The following is a 9,324-nucleotide window of genomic DNA, read 5'->3' on the forward strand; positions in this document are numbered from 1 at the left end:
CTGAACAGTCTCTCTTCTGTCCACTTTCAGCACTTCGCACAAACGTAGCACCTCTACGTCCCCATACTGTACGTCTAACTCCTCTTCAGGCCAACTTCCAGGATGGATAACTTTCATGTCCTGGATTAGCTGATTGTCCCGGGCCTCCCGGCCATGTAATGGGATTTCTCTTGTGCTGACATGAGAGGAGGTTGTGGAAGTCATTCTGTGTCTCAGATTCTCTACCATACTGGCGGAAAAACTGACCTGCATGAATCTGTACAAGCCTGCCATTCTCACGCAGGGCAACACCCTTGAAGGACTTCTCAGCTAGAGCTGTATGAACTGTAGTCATGTGTGGGCCAGGCATGGTGACCATGGATTCAAAAACTCGTATTTCTCGAGTTAAGAGCCTATCTGCTGTAGGCAGTGTCATCTCTCTTTTTTGGAGTTGCCGAGAGAGGTCGCTGAGCTCTGTGAGCGCATCGTACATCAGTCCCAGATTGCTGACAAACGTTGCAGATGTGAGCACATCATCCAGGCCCTTGTACTTTGCTCTGTCTCTGGAATCCCTGCTCGTGTCGTTTGCAGCATTTGTGAAGTAATCATGAAGCACTCGGTAGTTTTCCCAGACTGCTCTGACGCTCCTTTCACTTGAAGCCACCCAGCGGATGGACAAAACACGCCCTATCACCAGGAGACGCTGTCCGACTGCTTGCGCACACTGCGCTAACTGCCTCTGATTTTTGGGGGAGGCATGGAACAAGGAATAGAGTTTGTCAAAAAAGATCTGGAAATGATTGAGCCCTGAGACCTCCTTGACCACATCCCCAACTGCCAGCTCTAGACGATGATTGGAGCAGTGCCACACAAACAGGCTTGGGAATTTACTACACAACTGGGTAGCAACGCCTGTTCTCTTCCCTAGCATGACTGAAGCCCCATCACATGCAAAAGAAACGAAACACTGACCTAAAAAGTCCTCGTTAAAATCTCTTCCAAGACACTCCATTAACGCCTTTGTGATGTCATCAGCCGTTGTTCCATCCAACTCGATCAGCTCCCAAAAAAACGTTTCGGGCTCAGCATCAGCTAATGCTGAGCGTAGACACACAACAAGCACCGTTTTACCACTAATAGTGGTAGATTCATCGACCAAAACACAGAGTTTTCTTTGGTTTTCTGTAATGTCTTTTGCCATTTTTTTCTTCAGCTCATGAGCTATGTGGTCGATGATTTCGCCACAGGTTTTATTGGAGTGCAAAACCCTGCCCACGTTCAGCCCATTCAGTTTCTGTACATTCAAATCAATTGGCATGTCTGTGAATGGCCGGCTATGTTTGCCAATTTTATATGCCGTTCGAAAAACTCTGATAGTGGTGTCTAATTCAGATGTATGCATAGACTGCACTTGATGTTGAATAGTTTCACGTGAAGCAGATGTAAGGATGTCAGCAGCTTTTACATGGGCTTATGATTCTTTATGTTCTTTGATTTTTTTTCTCAGGCTAGCTTGTTGTTTGCCCTTGTCAACACCGAAATGAGACACTGCACACTCACCCCATCCAGTTGACAGTTTCAGTCCTTGTCCAGTGTGTATTCCCAAAGATTTGACATCTCTGCATATCCGACATCCTAGCTTCTTATCTTTAAGAAGGAGCCATGCATTGGTCTTGCAAAAATATTGCACCTGGTCCGTTGTCCAGCAGTCAGGTGCATCGCTTTGCCCGGTGTTGGTGGTGGCAGTTGCGCCAGCAGCAGCTAACGTTAGAGGCTCTGGAGGAGGCGGCGGAGCTAGTGCTAATGCTAATGCACTAGAACTTGGAGCTGGAGGATCAACCAAAGAAAGCTCCCCATCAGACACCATTTCCAACACAGGCACAGCATTCTCTGTATTTGAAGTTTCTTCCGGCGACAACCACTGTCTTTTTGCACTTTTATTAATCCACGCTAACATTTTAGAAATGCTAATTTGTGACGTGACTTGCTTTCCTTCTCTCGGGGGCGTGCCTGCTCTGTTCTATCACTCTACATAGCCACCCACTGGGTGGGAGTTGCACTGCATAAACACAACACACGTGCATCTAGGTATGTAAATTGTAAAGCATTAAAACATGGTTTTACTAACAGTTTTCAGTATGTTGTTACTTCGGCATTATTATTATTATTATTATTATTTTGAAACGTGTATTACTATTAAATCACGGTCAAATAGGTTAATTTTGACATAGTCGTTTCCACCACAGTATTTACATGGAGAAGATAAGCCCCGCCCCCTTTCCAGCACGTTCTGTTTGAATGACAGGAGTAAACAGGTGACAGCCGCTGTGAAACTCCAGCGGTTAGAGCGATGAGAATGTCCGTTCGGCACCTCATGACGCATCTACTGAGTACCGGGCGGCTGTATATATATATATGGATGTATAATAAGAACGGCGGGAGAGTGTTGAGTACTGGCACGGTGCATGAGTACCGGAGTACCGCCAGCATGCCGGTACTGAGCAAGAAGTGCCGGTACTCCATGGGTCAGAACCAGAAGTGCCGGTACTGCGTACCGGTGAGTACCGGCCCAATTCCAGCACTGTCCATGGCATAATGCCGAAACCCGCAAAATAAAGCAAAAGTCGAGACAACTTGATAGGATATGGCGTTCCACTAAACTTGAAGAATCTCGTTGAATTTTACTTTGGTGGAATCAGCTTCCAGTTTGTGTTCGGGCGGCAGACACCCTATCCGTTTTTAAGAGTGCGCTTAAGACTTCCTTTTTGATAAAGCTTATAGTTAGGGCTGATTAGATTCAGCCCCTAGTTTTGCTGATATAGGCTTAGTTTGTCGGGGGACATCTTACTTCTTCCTTCTCTCTGTCTGTACCTGTGTACTCTCATGTTCCGAATAACCCAGCTTCCCCCAAATGTCTTTTTGGTGTCTATCTACGGCGGGATACAGTACAACATGTATAAATCAAGCATCTGTAGAATAAATAACTTTTGTATAAAGTGATACTTTCAAACATAACAACATAATTGTGATATTTCATTGCTAGCCAAACTAACTACAGCACAAAATACATAAAGAAACACATATATAACTTTAAAAAAAAAAGCTTTTACATTACATTTATTTGAGATCAAAAATAGCTTCTTGACTAACAACAGAAATATATATTAATGTGATCTGTCCCTGTTAAATAAATAAATTAAATAAAAGGCCTCAGTTGCCATGCAGAACCCATCATACAGTAGCTTATTTCTGAAGCAAACAGGACACGTTTGGGAACTCTCCTTAGGGGATTTCATATCCTGTCTCAATTCACTGGACTACAATAAAAATAAAAATGCTGTTACCATGTAATAAACTTAAGTGCAGGTGAGGAATTCACTTGCTCTCGAACAACATTCATGTGCATTTGAACATTGTATGCAACTACAACAGATTAACTAACACGCTTTTTTGTACACAACCAAAACTCCTTGCTTTGACAAGAAAAAATTGGCTACTCATCCCCTACTTATAAAAAAGAATTGCCTGTTGATAAAAGCTGTCTTTGAAAGTTGTTAGCTGATGCTAGCAGTCGAGATAAACGGTGGCCTGGAAAAGTGTTTCCCCTGATAACGTGCTGTCTTCCTACAACGTTGTAGTACGGTTCTCCTCAATGGCTGTTTGCTATCTGAAATGTTTGACGCATGCTTAACAATTTTGTAAAGTGGCCTCAGCTAAAGCACACACAGAAACCAGTGTGCACTCAAAACTGGTTATTGTGGCATACAGGGTACTCTCGTGCAAAAACTAATAAATAACCTGTTTGTCTAATTATATACTTTTGAAAACTTTTTATCTTTTACTGAATGCAAACTTTCAGTGAAATGCTGTCTGGTACTTTTTTTAAATTGTATTCTCAAAGTCCATATTTAATGTTTCAATTTAATCATATTAAAGATTTTTTTTTGGCCTTGTCTATGGAGATTTTGGTTCCTGAATGACAACAGGCCTGACATTGCTTGCACCGCCATTGCAGTTCCCTGCATTTGTGCAGTTCTTTACCATTGTGCAGACACTAGGGGCCACTCAAATCCATCTTGTGGAGCCAACAACAACTTCCCATTGGAAGCACTGATCTTTTGTTTGTCTGAACATAGGAAATTCCAGACCTAAAGGTCCTTTGACAGTTGTAAAATAAGCTAATAAAACTGCTAAGATCTTGCTTTTGTCAAGTTCATTCTGGGCTATTTTATGTTAATGCGAGAAATAAATTGTATGTGAATCGTATTAAAGCATTAGCGTTTGACATTAGCTTTGACCTCTCTTTCTTCCAAAAGTGCTTGGCTTTATGGTCACTTGCTGGCTGGATAATACTGCTTCCCCCACAATGCAACATTGCAGCTTCACAGCTAGAACTTTGTCAATTGTGACCGCAGTTTGCACCTCAGGGTCACCAAGGAGACTCACAAAACCAAATAACGTTAAACTGCTTTTTATTCCCCCTGGCTGATTACCGCGGGTTTTTCCAAGTCCTGAATTTACGGCCGTCTAGAGTTAATACAATCAAAGTTCAGTACGAACACACTGAATCTCTAAATTCAACATCCAGCCCTCCCACATTTCTCCTTCTCCCAACCTTTTCTTTTTGCCATTAATTTAATGTTGCGTATTATTAAAGATAGAATCTTCATGAGTAGCTTAACCTCCTTTCTACATAAAATATTGGACCATGAGATAGTGGCATATTGGGACTTTACTGTAGTAATTTGCTAAGCATATTGTCTGAATTTTGGAAGTACATCAGGGGCATACAAAGCATTTATCTAAGTGTGGTCTTGAATCTACTCGTATGCCATTGTAGTGATTGTTCAATATATTGTTTTAGTAATGACTGCAAACATATGAAACACCCAAATATACTTTAAGAATGTCTTCTTCTTCTTCTTTTTCTTCTTTATCTTCTTCCGCACCAGCCACACAATAGCAAGTGCTATCGTTTCCAGATATTTAATAAAATATCAATTACTTTTTCACCAGCTCAAACTGTGAAAATTGGGTCACAGCACACATAAAAGGCGTATTTTATGTGTGCTGGAGGTTAGTTAACCGTATTGACTGGATTGAGCTGTCGCTGCGCCAAGGCTGATTTCATTATCGAGCGAGGGACTTTAGGATGTAGATGTCAACACGTTGGCCACCAGACTTCTGATTTACTTTGACAGAAATCTATGCTGTGATTTAAATGAAACCACCCATCAAGAGTGGAAACAGAATATCTGTCATTTTGAGGAAAATATATTTTTAGGTGGCGTCTGACCATGTCGGGTTAATGAAGTGAATGTCTAGTTTTGGAGGTCATTTTTTGTGTTCTTGTCAACTGCTTTTTGGCTTTAAATATGTAGTTTTTAAAACACAGTTGAGGTAGAAATCAGGGCGGGACAATAGAGATGACCTTGATATTGAAGTATGAGACTATTTATCGTCTTACATTTTGGATATTGTAATATTTACATAAGAGTCTTTTCCTTCTTTTAATGGCTGCATTATTGTGATGTATTTTCCTGAACTTTCCAGAATGCAATAATTATATTACTTGTTTTTACCCACCAAGCCATTATATCCACATTACTGATAATTATTTGTCAAAAATCTGGTTGTTGCCTATTGGTGCTGCATAATTAATAAAGATATTGTTGAAAAATCCGTATGGAATATTGCAATATTAATACCGCAGAAAGCTGAATATTTGTTAAAGGCTAATAATATGTTACCATATATACCACATATAAGTGTTATGGAGCGGTAAAAATATCTCGGGCTAGACAATTGTTTTCTTCAGACTTATAAAACATATTTTCTTTGTTTTTTCTATTACGCCTCTTGTAGCACTTTGGGATTACTTTTAGCAATGAAAGGTGCTTTACAAATAAAATGTATTATTATTATTATTATCTTTGTTTGGCACTGATCCTCCTAAAAAGAGATCCCATTGTAATCAATTTAAGGTTTTTTTATACTAAAATGGCCAATTCCTTAGACATTGTGAATCATATCGCAATTGTGTATCAGTCAAAGAAAAATAGCAATTAGTTATCTTTTCAATATGGTGCATCAGGAATATTGTAATATTGAATCTTCTTTATATCGCCTCATACTAGTGGAAGTTCAGCAAATGAACACAATATCATGAAGGTTATTTCTCCAAAAAGGGTTGATTAACATTTTGTTTAAAATGTCTAAGGTTAACAATCCAATTTAAGAGTTTTTTTGAATGCCTTTTCAGTTGTACTCTCATTACTATGAATATACACTCTGGTGAGTGAGACATTTCAGAGAAGAAGAAAACAGGAGTGAGGCAGACAGGGAATTACATTAGTGCCTCTAGTGTGTTAGTAGTCTGGAGGGAGGGGCGGGGGGGGACTGGAAGAGCTCTGATTAATGAGTGTTACTGGGTGGTGGAGAGTTTGTGTCCCCACTCACCCTCGTGTCACCAGCACACTCAATGGCTTCATCAATTTGTAGCCATTATCACGTCAATAGGCAAGAATGGAGGGAGGAGGGGAGTTAAGAAGTGAGGGGAGAAGGGGAGAAGGGGGCTTCTGCTGCAACATCTGTGGATAGCTGACCATAGCATGATGCAGAGAGTAGAGGAGTCCATTTGGGTTGAATAGGCCTCGATCTGTTGGTGATGCCTCAGGGTTCCTGTAGGGGGGTTCAGGCTCCTCTCATGGATGCAGTAACGAATATAGTTTAATAAAAGGCTCCCCTCTCTGAATACAGCCATCAAAGAGACTTTCCCAAAACTGTTATGAAACTGTTGTTTATTTTGAGAGAAATAAAGGCCTTAATGTTTTCAATAAATAAAGGACATCAAATTATAATATAATGACACAATACTACAACAAAGTTAATACATTCAAAACATTTAGGAAGGTCAAAAGACAAGCAGAATAATGAAATAATTGAAAAAATGTACTTTATATTTCATTATTGGATGCTAGATTTATGATTGTTTTGAATTATTTCTTATTATATATTAGTATAATATAGATTTTATGTTATAACTTGAATTTTTTTTAATAATTTAAATTATTTAGAAAAAGTTATAATAATATATATTATTTTTTTCTAGCCACGTTAGGTCCTGAGAGTGTTTAAGGGCAGGGGTTAGGGTTTTGGGGAATGTGCGGCACTCCATCGGAGCGCAGCGTGGTGCACGGGCTCTCGGGTCAATATTTTGTGTTTAAAAACCTGTTTAAAAACTCCTGTACAAGTTTATAAAAGCCGTGTTTGGTCTGTGTTAAAAATGTATAAGAAAATGCAATAAAAGGTATAAAAGAGAGCAGCGGCTGCAGCACAGGGATTACAACCTGTACTCCTGCCCCCCCCCCGGTGGTTCTATGGTTCTAACCAAAGAAGAAACACATTTAAGTAAACAGTTATTTTATGGCTAAATGGGCACGTGCAGCATTAGCTTTGAATAAGTAAATTGTTAAATTGTCACTATCTTTGTGCTTAATAATCATTGCACCAACAAATGTGATCGGCTGTGTGTGTTTGAGTGAGTCGGTGTGTAAGTCTGCATGCACGTGTGAACACAAGCAGCTGTGGAACTGATATGGATAAGCAAATAGCTATACACACATCATTAGGCGCTCTTTTACAGACATTAGCAGGAGCACAGGCATGCGAACAAGCGAGTGTGTATCACCACCTGCTCACCACCGCAGACGTGTGAGTTTAGGAAACGTTCATCTCATGCGGGCAATCGTTTAGTCAACCAGAGTAAATAAAGGGATTTTTTCTCGGAATTAGATTTATCCATTATACTGATAAATACGATGGCTGACCTTTCCCCAAAACAATTAAAATGACTATAACTGAACTAAAAGCAAGGTGAAACATTGACTCAAGTACTATACTTAATTACATATTTTAGGTACTTGCAACTTTATAATTGTACGCCACTAAATCTTAGAGGAGAGAAACATTTTACTCCTTCCTATTGGTGTGAAAATGACCTTTTAAGCAAAAAAGATACATGGATCAGCTAGAAAATATTTCATCTCAAAGCTGAAATCAGGGCTTTTTGTCCTTAGAAACTCACGAAAAGTTTGACTTTTAGGGATAGGCCTACATGGTTCTCCAAGCACAGCAATGTTACAAAAATATGATTTTCTTAACCTGTTAAGCCCGAGAGACCCCAGTTCCGGGGGCCTCCTGCAATATCTTGCAGAAAACAGTGTCTGAGGGCATGTTCATTTAATAAACTATGAATGTTTTATATCCATGTAACGGAAAGAAACTCATCTAACTGATCATTTTCATTTACATTTTTAAAAAAAACCCACAATGCTAACGCTGAGCCTCTGAATTGGCAACAGATGATTGCACCAAAATTCACTCACAAAACCTTATTATTTATCTTTGCTGCACATCTCAACCCATCGTTTCACATCGTGAGGGGGTACAGAATCAATGGGTACCCTCATTATCACTCAATTATACGAATTATCGGAGATAATAACAAGAACACACATCAAAACATATGGAGCTAGTTAGCCAAAAATGGCAAAATGGCTCACCTGTGTGGTAGTCTGGTCAAAAGTGGTCTTCAATGGCATTAAAACGATAAAAACGATGCTGAAGTTAATCCATAGGTTAATCCAATGTGTCTGTGTCCCTTTGAATGATTTCTGATAATCCATGAGCAATAAATCTGCTTTTCGGTTTTGAGATGTCAGACCTAGAGGTAGCTTCACTCTGGAACAAAACTGTTTCGACAAAGCCCCCACCTTTTCGTTTTACCATGTGTATGTGTGGGGAGATTCCCCTTTGATTCTATTGGCTCTAACGGTCAGAAAGAGATGTCACATGTCAAAATCAAGAAGGGGGGCCAGAGATAAGGAAAATCCACCCAAATGGCCCCAGAAGAGGTTTTTTTTGCTGAATCTGTCTAAAAAGGTCAAATATCACTTGTTTTGCATCAATCTTGATACAGGGTACTTATTATATGTGATACTTTGGATTCCTAAAGCTTTTAGTCTACTAATCCATCATCCAAGGTTAGTTTTCACCAGGGACGTGCACAGGTACGGGCTAATGTTGCTCGGGCAACGGCCCATTTGCAATTTTTGTCTAACCTGCCCCTCTGGAGAGAGTGAGAGGTTTTTTTTGTTTTCTATTGTGGCCGAATCAACATGATAAGCCCACAATTAGTATTGTCGCGTCTCGCTGCGGGAAACACACCTTGTCAGCGCTGTCATCTGCCCCCAGTCACGTGACTTTGTTTACAATCTTAAGGCCGCTACACACCAACCTGAGACCAAAGAACGCGTACCGAAGGTGTCCCGACTTTTACGTCTG

This window comes from Gymnodraco acuticeps, unplaced genomic scaffold (genome assembly GCF_902827175.1).
Source record: "Gymnodraco acuticeps unplaced genomic scaffold, fGymAcu1.1, whole genome shotgun sequence".
NCBI lineage: Eukaryota > Metazoa > Chordata > Actinopteri > Perciformes > Bathydraconidae > Gymnodraco > Gymnodraco acuticeps.